Source organism: Perna viridis, chromosome 11, assembly GCF_037379345.1.
Source record: "Perna viridis isolate PV_CMFRI_1.1 ecotype Kerala chromosome 11, ASM3737934v1, whole genome shotgun sequence".
Lineage (NCBI taxonomy): Eukaryota > Metazoa > Mollusca > Bivalvia > Mytilida > Mytilidae > Perna > Perna viridis.
In genome coordinates this window covers 686,915-703,984 of record NC_142455.1, presented here as the reverse complement: position 1 = coordinate 703,984, position 17,070 = coordinate 686,915, and the positions used below count along the sequence as shown (strand labels likewise).

Sequence of the window (17,070 nt, the reverse complement as noted above, 5' to 3'; positions counted from 1 at the left end):
ATAACAGCGGCGCAAGAAAATAGTTTGGACATGCAGATAGGCTGAAACCTATATACAACACAAACTTTGTTTGGGGGGATATAACAAGTCCATATTTTATAGGAGTCATTTTCAGGTACGGATCCAAGGAGGCCATACAGTATGTAAAATTGTGTTGTTTTATTTTTTGCATGAAATCTTAATTTTTCAAAAATTTTACCACCCACCCAGATTTTCTGGCCTCGCTTCGTTAGGCATTTAATTCTATTTACCACCCCACCTTCAATCCTAGACCCGCCCCTGATTTTTATTTCCAAATGTCTTGAAATTTCCTATAATTACGAATTTTTAAAAACTTTTGACGTGAATGGTTCGATATTGTGCATGCTGCTTAACCATGGCAGGTTGAACCAAGATTGAATCTTTTTATTTAAAAAACGATTTTTCGCTTTAGAATTTCGGGGATGAAAAAGCCGATATTGAACAAACCAGGATAGCCACGGCTCCTATGATATTTCATACCCCGACTAAGTCGGGTAGGGCATATAAACTTATCCTGGTCTGTCCAGATAGGGGTGCATAACTCGTTTGGGTTTCTTTACCCAGTTTCTGAGCTAGTGTTGATTTTGTGCGTTATGTTCATGTTCTACATCAGTGAAAGTGTACAAGGCCAAGAGATTTAGTACGAAATCTAGAGATGTTTGAACATTGCGATTTCAATACTCCATGGGGTGCATTGGCTGTTTAACGGATACTGTGAATGGGTTACTTTTTTACAGATTATAACTTTTGCGGTTATTAAAAAATACTTCGCGCTTCAATGTGTTAAAATCAATTTTCCTTTTTTCGCGCTTACATTGTATATGTCCACCGCAAAAAATAGCGACAATCAACCCGTTAACGGTAATGGATATTGTATTTTATGTGTATTCACACATGAACATGTAGCGTGCTGGGGCATCCCTTTGTACAGTGTTTTTTTTTTTTTTTCATTTAATCACTTTGTCGATCAATTACAGGTGTTATTTAATACAAATTGTTAAATGCTGTCTGTTTGTATTTAACTCAGCAGCCGGCGAAATCGATTTTTAAATAGATTTACCTATTTATTTTAAAATATTAACCACGTTTTTTACAGTTAGTTCAGATAAAATGAAAACAAAGATTTGTAATAATTAAGACTTAGCAGCGTGAAAACGTGAGTTTTTACTATAGGTTTTTGATCTGGCAAGGATTATGTAGTGTAGATACTATAAAAAACCTTCACATGGTGGAGGGGTGCTGCCATGTTTCTGCATGGCACACTACATAGGTTACATTGCAATCACTCAATGAAATTTGGAAGAATTTATCAGACTATTATTTAAACAAATAGTAAGTTAATATTTGTTGAAATAAAGAATTAAAATTGCATCTGATCTCCTTGGCAGGATGTAGCTCGGTTGATTTACAAGGACAGATTGAATGTTTTGAAGTTATTTTCAACACTAGACCGCAAATTGCAAGAAAACGTATTCATATTATTGACGAAGATTATTTCTTCACTTTTAAACCAAAGTCGTAATTAAAACCGATCGATAATACTGCACTTAGCCAATTTACCAAGCATGCGGTGAAGATCCCTGGAAACCAGTTTAATTCGAAGATCATACATTCTTTATAAACGACCGCATATTGTTTCTCTACACCTACTTTATGAACTGTTGAATATTTGAATAAACTTTTTCATAAAATACAATAAAAAGACCACATGCGGTGTGTAGTCATGTGGAGGACATAACCCCCTCCTGTGTGTATGAAAATAATATCCTAGAGAATAAAGATATTTTTTAATATACAGACATGTACAACTCTGATTTACTGAATAAATATATATGGAGTTACTGCCTCTAGTGCAATTACATGTTATTTACATAGATTTCATATAGACGTTATACACGTCATGCACTACATCTATCTTGAATAGGACTTCTTGTGGTACAGCTATTGCACGATGACGGTAAGAAAAATGAGTTCAGCAAGCAAAAATTATAGGTACCGTTTAATCGAAAAAAAAACTAGTTCACAATCGATAAACTGACTTCATCAACCTAAACTATGGTTTAGTTTACAAACTTCCTTTAGACGCTTTAACTGGTGTAAATCTTGACGATCAGATCAAACTTGTTAACATTAACCATCTTCCCAATAACGTAACTATATTCTTCTGTGTGCAAATACATAGAATATAACGTGAATGGATCAGGTGACAACCGTGCACCCAACCGGTATAAAAACACCCATAAACCCTCACACTGCAGGTGACAACCGTTCATCCTACCGGGGTGAAAAACACCCATAAAGCTTCAATGAATGACGAGGAAACTCTCACACTACAGGTGACAACCGTGCATCCTACCGGGGTGAAAAACACCCATAAATCTTCAATGAATGACGAGGAAACCCTCACACTACAGGTGACAACTGAGCACCCTACCGTGTGAAAGACGCCTATAAATCCTCAAAGAACGACGAGGAAATCCTCACACTACAGGTGACAACCGTGCATCCTACTGGGGTGAAAAACACCTATAAATCTTCAATGAATGACGAAGAAACCCTCACACTACAGGTGACAACCGTGCACCCTACCGGGGTGAAAAACACCTATGAGTCTTCAGTAAACGACGAGGAGACCCTCACACTACAGGTGACAACCGTTCATCCTACCGGGGCGAAAAACACCTATAAAATCTTCAATGAACGACGAAGAAACCCTCACACTACAGGTGACAACCGTGCACCCTACCGGGGTGAAAAACACCCATAATCTTCAATGAATGACGAGGAAACCCTCACACTACAGGTGACAACTGAGCACCCTATCGTGTGAAAGACGCCTATAAATCCTCAAAGAACGACGAGGAAACCATCACACTACAGGTGACAACCGTGCATCCTACTGGGGTGAAAAACACCTATGAATCTTCAATGAATGACGAAGAAACCCTCACACTACAGGTGACAACCGTGCACCCTACCGGGGTGAAAAACACCTATGAGTCTTCAGTAAACGACGAGGAGACCCTCACACTACAGGTGACAACCGTTCATCCTACCGGGGTGAAAAACACCTATAAAATCTTCAATGAACGACGAAGAAACCCTCACACTACAGGTGACAACCGTGCACCCTACCGGGGTGAAAAACACACGAGTCTTCAGTAAACGATGAGGAGACCCTTACACTACAGGTGACAACCGTGCACCTTACCGGGGTGAAAAACACCTATAAAATCTTCAATGAACGACGAAGAAACCCTCACACTACAGGTGACAACCGTGCACCCTACCGGGGTGAAAAACACACGAGTCTTCAGTAAACGATGAGGAGACCCTTACACTACAGATGACAACCGTGCACCCTACCGGGGTAAAAAACACCTATAAAATCTTCAATGAACGACGAAGAAACCTTCACACTACAGGTGACAACCGTGCACCCTACCGGGGTGAAAAACACATGAATCTTCAGTAAACGACGAGGAGACCCTTACACTACAGGTGACAACCGTTCATCCTACTGGGGTGAAAAACACCTATAAAATCTTCAATGAACGACGAAGAAACCCTCACACTACAGGTGACAACCGTGCACCCTACCGGGGTAAAAAACACCTATAAAATCTTCAATGAACGACGAAGAAACCCTCACACTACAGGTGACAACCGTTCACCCTACCGGTGTCATACGATATTTTGACCCCCGCGAAATATTGACCCCTGGGTTAAAATATCATAGCGAAATATTGACCCCCTTATGATAATTTGCCCCCCCTCCACCCCTGTTTGATATTTTGACCCAACCCCAATTGCAAGTTGAATAAAACGAAGGGGTAAAAATATCACAACAGGGGGTTAAAGTATCATAACAGGGGGGTTAAAATATCGTAACAGGGAGTTAATTTATTGCAGCAGGGGGTTAAAATATCATAAAAGGGGGGTTAATTCATCGCAGCAGGGGGTTAAAATATCAGAGCAGGAGTTTTTAATATCATAATAGGGGTTAATTTAGCGCAGCAGGGGGAGTTAAATATCATAACAGAGGGGTTAATTTATCGCAGCAGGGGGGTTATAATATCATAATAAGGGGTTAATTTAGCGCAGCAGGGGGGTTGAAATATCACAGCAGGGGTTAAAATGTCATAACAGAGGGGTTAATTTTATTGCAGCAGGGGGGTTAAAATATCACAGCAGTGGGTTAAAATATCATAAACAGGGGGGTTAATTTATCGCACCAGGGGCGGGGGGGGGTAAGTATTGATATGACTCCATTGAGCAACTTTCATTTGCGCTTATTTTTTTTTTTATATTTTAACCCCCTCCTGCCATAAATTAACCCCCTTTTATGACATGTAGTTTTCCCCATATACACTCCAGAAACAAAAGTAAACTGACAGTGAAAACAAAACAAGACATACACATCTAGAGGCAAGACATTACGGACTTGGAACAGGCGAAAATGCAGCGGGGTTAAAGTACACATTGGCATGATCAAAATCGTCACCTTTTTTTTGTTTTTGTTTTGTTGTTGTTTTTTTTTAAATCTTGCCACTATGGAAAAAAACTTCATTCAGTTAAACACACCTAAAATCAGTTTAAAAAAGGCCGGAGTCACTTGTTATATTAGTTGTACGTTACATAAATGGACAAAGATTTTTAAAAGTGTCAGTATCTGTAAGAATCAGGTAGTAGGTGAAACATGGTATGAAAACCCAACCATTTTGGTAGTTTAATTTGACTATTTTCACCATCAGAATCAAGGAAAACAGACACGATTTTCCAAATTATGCTGGCCCATTGAGTTACAGTTTCACTGAAATGCACTTCATTTGAACATTTCAAGGGCAGATAACTCTGTCAAAAACCTCATTTTTCTAACATTCTATTGAAAAATTTCTGAGCAAAGCCAGTGATGCAGAGATTAAATTATGGACTTTTTAATAGAGAGGGTATCCTTGAGTGATAGTTGATCGTCAGATCGGTGAGATTTAAACAAGTATGTTTCTGATTTTTCCCATTTTGCCTGATTCTTACAAACACTTACAATACATGACATGTCAGATCCAGACCAGGTTGGACCTGCAAAAAGTTACGTCATCATAGTGCTTCAATAAGACTAAGTTTTTTACAGATCATTTTGAACTTGCTTACGTGCGTCTAACAAAGGATTTATAATCTTCAATCATTGTGCTTGAATATCACAAAAATCCTCATACTGATATTTTTCAGTGCAATGCAATCGAGATCAGAATTTGGGCGAAAATAGACCATAATTACAAACTAGACGGCACATCGATTTCGTAGCATGGGTTATTAATTTCATTACAAATACAAACAAACTAACAAACGTAGAAACAAAAAAAATAAACAAAAGTACTAAGGAAACTTATGGACCTTTTTGTCAACCTTGTGAAATTGTATGAGTTAGCGACATTCTTCCAAACGTGTTCTTGCAAGGCTATATACGACAGACCAATTCATGATTACACTTGTCTATTTGAACACTGCTCTCTATCAAGCCAATGGCCTAGAAATGTTTTAAATTCTGTCTTGAGACGAGGCTTCAAGAAGAGATTATATATATTTTTGCAGAAAGTGTGCTTCGTTCATTCTGACTTTACCATCTTTGTTGAGATGTTTGGTATTACAGTGAAATGACTTCAGCTCATTCGTCTTCCCGCCTGAGCGATCGTTGTTCTCCCAAGCACGCATGCGTCCGTTTCCCCGAGGATGGGTGGCTGATATCGCCTTATGACAGCAGCATCTCCATACAAGGCACAAAATAATAATTACTCCCATAATCACACTGAATCCTATTGCCAACCCCATGTACATGTCTTCTTTTTCAATATTGAATGACCCCATCTGAAACAAATTTAATTGATGCTCTCAATGTCATAGGCGTATCCAAAAAAGGGAACCTAAGCCCCCTTATGAATTTAAAAATTATGAAAATAACACATTTTGTGAATATAAGCACGCATAAAACGTGTTAAACAAATATTTTTGTATCACCAAAGGGCCCCCTCCGCCCTTTGGTGATACTCTGGATCCTCCACTTATATGTACATGTACTTTATATTCAGGATCGAATCCACGATTTCAGATCAGGGGGGGGATAAAAAATGAAGGGTAATAACAAAATTTTCAAATTGACTAAATCTAGGTAGTAGTAAAAAGGAATGATCTAAAAATGCATAACAAATGCCATTATCAGGTGAAAAACCGGGATGCTGGAAAACCACCGCAGTGGTCCGGTCCCGACTTGGTACAGGCATTTCAAAATGAAATTAAAAAAAAAATGACAGTACGTAGATTTGTGAAAATCAAAGTTTCATGCTAAAAAATAATTTCCCAATTTAGGGGGAGGCGAACGCCCCATCCTTCCCCCTCTGTATCCACCAATGACATTTCAACATTTAGTAAATCACCATCCATTACATGAAGACGTTCATTTATCAAACTTCTTAATGAGGTACAAAATTATGATTTATCAGAAAAGTAGGATTTAGGTGAATAGATAAATGAATACCGGTTGTTCCTAATGTCCCTGTATACAAGTCTCTTCGTCAGAAATATATTCAGTAGGAGAACAATTAAGGAATCGTTAAGAATTCTGACATATACGAGAGGAAAGTGAATATTATAGCAAGTAAAATAGCTAACTACAGAAAATACAGGTTGAATAACCCATCATTGATCAAAGATCTTTAATTGGTACACTAGACGATTAACAAAGTGATTTTTTCAATTGAATAAATAGTTGAATCACCTTGTCAATTGCCCAGTTTTATATTCTTAATATGCTTCTTGAAATTAACTAGTCTACTTGCTGTTATCCTCTGGCAGAGTTAGGGTCTACAGGAAATATAAATGTTTTTTTTTTAATATAAATTATCATTTATGATGAAATAAAAATGTACATGTAAATACTTTGATTCAAGAATTACACAAAATAGCTATCATCTAAAGCAACATCTATGGTAATCGAAATGAAAGCAAACTTTATCCGCGATCTCCTTTTTATTGATGATGGTGGATCGGGGTAGTAAGGGGGTTCCATAAAAAAGGGGGTTCATCCTATTGTTGGTTATTTTTATCCCCACAAAATGCAAGAAATGGACATTTAAAGAGAGGAGGTAGGATTCTTAAACTGGAACCCCTGACAGTCACTGTCTTTTCGCTTTCCTCGTTATTTGCATTCACGAGTCCATGGTTTAAAAATATTTACTTCAAAATATTTAAGATGTGGTAAAGTTACAGAAAAAGGGATTCGGAAACAAGATACATGTACTTCTATCGAAGTAGCCAAAATATATTTTTACTGTTCACAATTGACTAATACCAAATGAAAACATCATCGCCAAAACCTAAAAATTTTTATGACGTTAACGTTGATGCATGGATATTTTAAGAACTGAATTTATATTTGTAAAATTGAAAGAAGAGATTTAAGAGTTTACAAAATTTTAAATTGACAGATTTACATCTTTGGACCCGCTTGACTCTTACTCAGTGATATTATTTTTAATTATTTCTTTATTTAAGTTCATAAAGCTATATTGGCTGTCTACATCAATTAGACTGCCCGTACAAAATATTTATGAGAAAGACATTAAAAGAAAAATTATTATTTCTTGTCCCTCTGGTCGAATGATTAAAATCATTAAGCGAGACGGAATTTTTTATCACCAGACCCAAGTATATGGTTAAATAGTGTTGCACAAAATATACTTGTAACTAAATAAATGGTTTTAAAATATCAAAAGAGGATAAAAAAAGACAAATACAAAATCAATGTGTAATTGTTATGGTCTACAAACTTAGTTCGCTTATTAACGTAGATTAAAGTTTAAAAAGATTGCAGGGTAGAATGGTGTTAATATCCTAAAAACATGGGAAAACGTGTTCCAAAAACAGATTTTATGAAGAATTTATTCCAAACATTTTGCAAACGTCTTTCTGCGTGGCGTTTTGTCCCCACATTCCTTTCGAAACTAAGCCCCCCACTTTGAAATCATACATGTATACTACCTTTTTATATCACAGTCTAAATCTCCAACAATATATGCCTAAATTGTATTACATGACTCCAGATGTGTTCATGTACTATGTCTCGTAGATCTACAACTACTGTTAATCTTCTCGGTGCATTCGATAGGTATATACAAAGAAGAATGGTTACTAATGCCGGAACTTCCGGTGTCTGTCGGAATGCGAATTACCTTTGTTGTAATACATCATGAAGTATAAATTATACATGATTATTGCCACAGTATATTTAACGATGACAAATATTGATTTTCCTGTTAATTCAAATTTTACAATTACACGAAATCTATAACTGTTTAAAATTTTAAAGTTTACTGCTAATGAAAATTTCATCACTAGTGTCGTATTTCATTAAAAAATGTATTATTATACAATGCACTTTACTTTCACAAACAAAGTTTGGACTATCTGATAAAATATTGCTTTGTGTGACATTCTACATTAGTTAACAACAACTCTTTTCATTTGTGATTGTGCTTACCAAATTATCATTACATGTATATTATCTACAAATGTGTTCGTTTTGCTTTGTAAGGTGGAGGATAGAACATATATTCCATTTCCGTAAAAATCAAAGTAGAGCAAAGTAATCCATGGTCTGGGAAGGCCCAATGTGCATCACCCACTAATCAACTTCATGATGATTTTTAAGTACCTTTATACATCCCATTCCAAAATACAAAATTAATTTTGTCGCCAAAGAATATTTTCGGACTCTTTTTCAGTATAATCCTATATTTGTACCCAAATGACACAGTCAAGATATTTTGTTCGAGCGTCTAAGTCATCCTAGGACATCACAAGTACAGAAACTAAATATAATGGTATTATCATGTAGCCCAATGTCTCAGCTTTCTAATCGTACGAAAATAAATTGGGTAACAGTTAGTGTTACGGGGTAAAATGAACATTCTGTACCTCTACCCCACCAAAAAACGCTTAAATTTGCATCAAATCGTTCAATGTCAAAACCCCTAGAGCATTTATGCTTCAGTAAAAATGGCCAATTTGGTATTTCATGTTTAGTACTATCACAATTGGTAGTTCTGGGTAACCTTTGGCGATTCTCTCAATCAGAATTTATCATAAATTGCAAAAAAAATGGGATTTTCGATTTTCCCATAAAAAGTCAAATAAATTCGACTCTACAAGCAATGATCGCTCTACCAAAACGTCTCAAATTTGGTATTATTCGATAGGTAATTTAATTTTCTATATAGTAAAATCATTAAACCTAATTTTCATGAAAAACGATCATTTATCAGATTCAATGTGACAATAGTAACGTTTTCATAAAAAGGGGAATTTTCGGAATTTCATATTTCTTCTATTTCACCTGAAGTAGGCAAATGTTTTCAAATATCGTTCTTCAATCAAGCTTTTGTAAATCCAAATATATTAATATAGCATCTCAGCTTTATAGTGTGAGCCAAATTAATTCATACATTTTTGTAATAAAACTTATTCAAGGCCATTCATGCGAAAGAATTGTACCCATCACCCCAATAAAATTTGCTCCAATATCAAAGAAAATAATCGTATATAGCATACAAAACTGTACACTAATTCAAATGTACCCCTTGTGCATTTATAAAGAAAATGTTTATGACATATTATTCAGGACAGGGACCAAAACCCCGCTCTCTGGTCATATAGATAATGAAATAATAAAAAGGAGGAATTTTCAGGATTTCAATATCTTGCCATTTTGTCAGTGAATTGTGATTCGTTTTCTTATATCATTGTTTGAATATGATGGTCGTATGTGCTAACAATTATACTAATAGTACCTTAGGTTTAAATTATCACAAATGATGAATGATTGACATACCTATACGCCACCTAGATATAGAAATGCTATGGCTACTCCATTATTACTATGATTTATCAAAAGTATATATTGTTTATTCAGACTATCAAAAAAAAATTAATGGAATGGATAACTCTTTTAAAATGTCAATGGAAACACATTTTGGACTAAAATTCTAAATTTGATTACAAGAGAATGAAATTAAAAGTTTAGGAACTCTGAAATTCCTAATAAAAAGCCAAACGCAGCATGATACGACCACAGCCAGGTGAACTCGGATCACTTGAGACAAATGTGGACACAATGTTAGTTTTTGACACACTAACTAGTCATAGGGACTTACAGTTTGTTATGGACACAACAGCTAATTTAGACACAATATTGCAAATATTTTGAAATTCTATGTAAGTAATTTCAAAATATTGTGCACTATTGTGTCTGTCTGTGTTTCTGACCCAATTTTGGGGGTCTTTACCCCCAAATTTTGACCATTTTGAAATAGAATATTTCGGAACAATACCATAGACATTCCTCTGCCTTTATTTTAGTTATATACATGTAGTAAGGATCAACCAATACTCAAGTTATTGCACAGTGTCTACGGACCACGACGACATCGGCGACAGCGCCACACCAATATACCATCGCAATTTTTTGCGGTCGTATAAAAAGATTTCCAATTATTTCAACTAAAAGACTAATCTTATGGTAATAAAAGTCAATTAGGAGCTCTAAAGCAATTGAAACATCTTAACTGTGCTTTTTTGGTTGACTGATTGAGAAAATAATCATAATTTCCTTGAAAACCACATTATTGAAACGGTGTGGGGTATAAGTGTTCAATAATTCATCGTAATTGCTTCTTTGAAACCTTACAGGCTATCAAAGTAGTGATAGCAAACAAAATCATGTTTAAACTGTGATATTTGAAACAAAAAAATGCAGTAACACTGGTAAAATGAGTGATAATCTGTAATTATGAAAACACCCTTTAATATTTTGTTGTCATTGGGATATTTAAGCAGAGAAACTAAGCATCTATGCTAGACAATGCAATTGATACAAAAAATCTTCATATTGAATGCCAGAAAGACATAATATACAGTTTATGTATGCTATAAACGATCATTTTTTTTCATATTCGGGCAGATTTTAGTGGGGTAAAGGGTACAATTCTTTGGCCTTGAATAAGTTTAATTATGCATTATTTTGGCTCATTATAAAGCTAAGATGCTACATAAATGTATTTATCATACAAAAACTTGTTTGAAATACGGTAATTGCAAACAAATGCTCATTACATGTAAAGTGTAAGAAAATATGAAAATCCGAAAATTCCCTTTTTTATGAAAAAGTCATTATTGTCTGAGTTATTTCCACATGAACTGGCAGATATATTGAATACATTAATAATTAGAACGATAGTTCCCAACCAGTTTTTTTCCGTCGTTCATATGCTAAATAAATTGTGTTTCATGTTGAAGTATTCCCCCTAATTGGACTCGAAAAATTTCAAATATTTATCACATGGCTCAATTGAAAGCTAAGATACTATATAAATGCACTATATCATTACAAAAGCTGGTTTGAACTACGGTATTGAAAAAAAAAACATAAAAATGGGTGATGGGAAAATCTGAAATTCTGAAAGTTCCCCTTTTTGCGATTAATAATAACTGTAGCCCCAAAGGAAAATCTAAGGGCCAGAAATGAAAAGATATGTTGAATTCATCATTTATAGTTATCTTAATTATGAATGCCTAAAAGCTTTACAGTGTCGGTATTTGAATGAAGATTCTGCTTGATACTGAGACCAGTTTTCTACAGCTAGAGTATGGGTAATATTTCTAATTTTTATTTGAAAATTATTTAATAGAAATTAGATTTTCGCGGTTTTATTACGTAGAAAATAGAATTATCTATCGAATCATACCAAATTTGAGACGTTTTTGTTGAGCAAAACTTGTAGAGCCGAATTTATGCGACTTTCTATGAAAATCCAATTCTTTGCAGTTTTTGATAAATTCTGATTGAGAAAATCGCCGAAAGTCATCAAAAGCACCACAGTAGTATTAATTGCGACAGTACCAAACATGAAATATCAAATTAGCCATTTTTTACTGAAGCATAAATATAAATACCATAGGGGTTTTGACATTGAAAAATATGTTAATTTAAGAGAGTTTTCGGTGGGGTAGGGGTATATATTTTTCATTTTACCGCACAACCTTAAGTGTTATCGGTACGATATTTGGGTTCCTTTTGGGTTCCTTTTGATACCTAAATATGTCAATTTTCTTCGTATTGTAGGGCGCAGAAGTAAGAAGAATAAAAAAAAAAACAAAACAAAATTGGATTTTTGCCACGAGGAACAACAAATGACAAAAAAACAAAAATGTTTCAGTTTATTTTTTAGCGACAGAAAGATTCATGAATGGAAGGTATAAGGGTACCTGTAAATCATATTCTGGAAGATGAGTGAGGTGCACGGGGGTTATCACAGCTCACTTACTGAAACGAGGGAAGATAATAATTGGGGGTAGATTTTGTGAGGAAAAACATTATGTTATGCAAAAATATACTAATTTTAGGGGGGCATATGGCGGGTCCGCCACCATATGACCGAGTCACACCAAGGATAAAAAAAAACCATTCTCCTGCAAGGGTGCGACATATAGAAGATAGAGTAGCGACTGGTTGACCCCGAGTCAGAATTATGTGTCTGAGCCTAGTGTAGTGGCTACTTGTCGGCTGTTGTTTCCCTGAGCACGCACAATAGGAAATATTGTTCAAGGTGTCTGACTAACACGAAGCGGATCTGCTCGATTGATGAAAAGTTTCCGTCCTGAAATGCATGAAATATCTACCACAGGACGTACAATCCCAATCAATCAATAAAAAGGAACGTTAATACTTTGAAGTTATCACAACACATATAAGTTTTCTTTCTGAATTATACATGTACTACATTAAGCAGTTGCATTTGCATAACTAGTTACTGCATGGTTCACAACAGGAGTAAGACATCAAGAAATAACATACCATAACTTCTTGGGCACGTGGACAACATATTTCATTAAGTAATAATCAGAAGTTTTGTTTTACTTCGAATCTATAAATTGTTTATGGGTGCCGCTGGATTCAGATATTTTTACGGAGAGGGGGTCCATTCCTGAATTACTAGTATATAGAACAGAAAACGGAATTCACTTTTAACAAATGTGGGGTGCATTCCCATTCATTAATATGAAGTTTGGCTGTTTACATCTGACTCTACATGTGAATCAAAATTAGATTTTCCTTAAATGTTTCCCTTGCAGATTTATGTACTATACATCGGAGGAAAACCCATAAAAATGAATATCTTTTTAATGTCCATATTCCACAAATGTTACCCCACAGACTTTGTTCTACTCGCGCAACTTGGAGTCTACAAGGCTACACAAGATTTAACGGTGAACTGTCATTGAAACTAACATATTTAAGTTACTGGCAACATAAGAATAATGCAGGAGGGATTTGTTTGGCTGTAGTTATACATCTGGATAACAGATATTTCATGCATGTCAGGACAAGAACATAACAGACACTATCGCATACATGTACTTCACTTCATAATTGCAATATGTGGGTATTGAATCGGTAATAGTTTTTCTTTCAAGTAGTTGTCTATATAAACATCATACAGGCGCTTGTCTTAGAAAACAGTTAACCCCTGTACCTTTTTCTCCCGAGACACTTGCATGTAATAAAATACTGGAAGTGATTCATGCAGGTTGATAACCCATCAAATTCACATTGTATTCATAAACAAAGATCTAAACCACATAACCAGTCTTAGTTTGTCATTTGGTTAAACTTTGTTGCAACTCTTAGATAAAAATCAGATTGTGTATGTAATTTACAGTTAGTGTTATTCTTCTTGGTTTCAGTGGGATATGATAATGAACGTATAAAGTTTTCTAAAAAAAATACAGAGCTGAATACAGAAAGGATTAGTGTTAGGTAAGAGTAATCAAGGGAACCAAGGTTATAGCGGTAATCAAAAGAATACAATCCAGGGACAAAGGCCAGACATGGAAAACAGACATACACAACAAAGAACATAAAGTAACTAAAATCATACACACAAAGTAAGAAAAGCGAATGAGCAACTCGGACTCCACTAAAAACTGGGAGATGGACCAGGTGCAGGGGTAGGGTAAGCGTCCTCTGCTTTTCTAGAAACACCCGCCGAGTTGCTCGTAAAAATCCCGGGGTAGACAAACGAGGAAAGGAAAACTATGACCCGTTGAATAAATCAGTTTTCATGGTGCAGATGGATACACCATAACGATCCACGAGTTCATGATGACGACCATAAAACTACTGCAGTGATGACTTCAATCTTGTAGCAACATAACCCTGTTCCAGAAACCTATTTGTTAGAGTTCTAACGCGAGACAAAAAGTCTGCGTAGTTTCGGCAAGCTCTGGCATAACGTATGAGTTGTGATATGAACACTCCATACGCAGGTGCTGAAGGGATGTCGCCACAGATGAAAGGAAAGTTGACAATTTTGAATGAAAGTCATCACGTTTGTCGTTAAGTTTGGTCAATAGTTTTCTTTCACTATCGATTTCTAAGTGTAAGTCAAGATATGAAGCTGACTTCACAGTGTCTGTAGTATCCTTTATCTCAAGTTCTTTGGGGTAGATGCAATGTATCAAATCCCCGAAATTAGGATTGTTTAAAGATAATATGTCATCTATATAGCGAAAACTGAGATTAAAGGATCTAGCCAAACGATATTCTTTCTTTCGGATCAGATCAGCTATAAAATCAGCCTCATAAGAGTGAAGGAATAGGACAGCAAGTAAAGGAGCATGATTTGTTCCCATTGGAATGCCGACCTTTGTTGAAAAACACGTCCACCACACTGGACAAATAGGTAGTCGATTAAAAATGCCAGCATTTTGTAAACATCTTCCTCTGTATATTTAAATGATGATTTGGAATTATTTCTTACAAAGTATGAGGAATCTCCACCAAGAACTATATATTTGTATCTAGGTGTACCATCTTTTTTGGAAAAACAACGATGTATGTTTTTGAGTCGGGATTTTAACTGAGTATGGGGAATAGAAGTATACAGTGTTGAAAAATCATAGGTTTTAATTATATTCAGATAATAGTCTTGAACTGATTGTCTCCAAAAGATCTTTCGAATTTTTCACGATCCACATTGAATTAATACCACTACGCGAGTAACAAGTGTTGTGGTAGGACTACCGACCCTCTTTGACAGTTTTGAGTATAGAAGTTAAAAGTTTTGAAAGAGGTTTGGTGGAACATTTTGCAGATCCAGCTACGAAACGTTGTTTGTATGGATTCTTGTGGTGTTTAGGAATCCAGTACATAGACCGTAAATCACAATCATCGTCCTTGGTAGAGAGACCAAAAGATGATAGCAGATTTATGGTTTTCCACAATCTCTTCTTTGGAGAATGTGGTAGCAGTATAGGTCTTATCACTGCTATTATTTTCTACGTCTACCTCTGATAATAAACATTGGATATAAAACGTTTTACAGACAAAAACAATGTTGTTTTGGGCTTTGTATGCTGGTACGACAACATACTTGTCATGTATAATAGACAATGTTTTTGCTACATCGGTGTCTTTGAAAACCGATGTAGAATTGGCACTCATCGACCTACTTAAAACTTTCATCCGTTTTAAAATTAAAGACCTCGCGGCCTTTAACCACTCTGACAGAGAATCAATGTCGTCTTGTTCTCGTTTTAGCCATTTTCTTGCATAGTCCTCGACGGCATCCATAAGAACTTTAAAGTTGTAATTCTAATTTATGGAGCGTGGTTCACAGTACTTGGGACCTTAAGAAAGAATATTACGCAGAGATTTGTTTTCGATGATGGTTAATTCTCCCGTAACGACGTGACCAGAAGGACCATATTTGAATGGAGAGTTTTTGCAAGAACAGTCAGGTGGTTTAGCCTTGAAGTCCTCAATCTCGATGTTCTGCAATAGCCTTTTATAATTGAAAATTTTGGATGCAATGGGTGAAGTATAGGAATATGAAATAATTGGTATGGATTTGTCTTTGAAATATGGGGGAATTTTGTTGGTAACGTTTTTATGATGGAGGATGCCAGCCAAATTAATTGCATCTATACCTTTGTTGACAAACGGTAGTGGAAGAAATGATCGTTTTTCTTCATCTTGACTTTTCACACACACTGGTTTAAAGAGTTTGGTTCTAATGTGATGAAGTCCAAGAGGTTTTTGTATGAAAGGAAGGAGACCATCTATGGAGATATCGTGTAACTTAGGTGACGTATAGTGGCGATGGCCATGACTCCTTTATCGTCTTGGATTTTTGTCAAATAAATTCATCACATTTATGCTATTGTTATATTGGCTTGAGAGGTTACCTATACTTTTGATGTTGTCATTGCATCCGTAAGGTATTGCAGTACCTAGTCTGCATATCCAGTACTCCTCTCTTTCCCTACGATAGTTTTTACTTAGAACGGGACTATTCGTAGGATGGTATTTTTTTTTCTAAAAGACGAACTTTCATAGAGAGGATTGAATGATCTTGTCGATTAAAGTGTTGATAAACTGTCGGGAATTTGGTGGTGTTAATTCCCGAACGATGACCGCACATTCTTTTGTTTAATCGTTCTTGCGTTTCTCCGACATATACTAAACCAAATAAGATGCATTCTAATCCATATATTAAGTTTGTTGATTTGCAACTTAAGTCATCGTGACTTCTTGTACGGAAGGTTTTGTTTGTACGGGAACTGGAGAAGTAAGAGTCGGTTATAAGAATGGTGCATGTTTTGCAATTTTTAATACCACCTATTGATATGGTACAATGTGGTTCGTCATCGTTGTGTCAAATATATCATTGAAAGTGATGGAACATGGTTTGATAATTTTGAAAGTCAGGATTTTTGTGCTGGAATAGATGGTCTACAGACTGAACGTGTGATTGGGTACTTTTTGTTGAATTGGTCGGGGCACTTATGGCAAAGGTAGATTAGAAGTGCATTGTTTCTTTGGAATTTTCTGCAATCACAATTCATATCACCCCTCCTTTTCAAAATGTCTGGATCTGCCCCACATTTCATAAGAATTGATACTAAGTCTTAATAAAACGGCAGGTGATTGGTATTTTA

At 35.6% G+C, this 17,070-nt stretch overlaps 1 long non-coding RNA gene across 1 annotated transcript; it reads right to left on the bottom strand.

Moving 5' to 3' along the window:
• Window positions 1-1,791: 1,791 nt before the first annotated feature.
• LOC148602241 (uncharacterized) lies at window positions 1,792-8,260 on the bottom strand. The gene is made up of 2 exons (XR_015916627.1): window positions 8,056-8,260; window positions 1,792-5,886 (listed from the first exon to the last, which is right to left on the bottom strand). It is a non-coding gene; the product is annotated as an uncharacterized LOC148602241 (long non-coding RNA).
• Window positions 8,261-17,070: the final 8,810 nt, after the last annotated feature.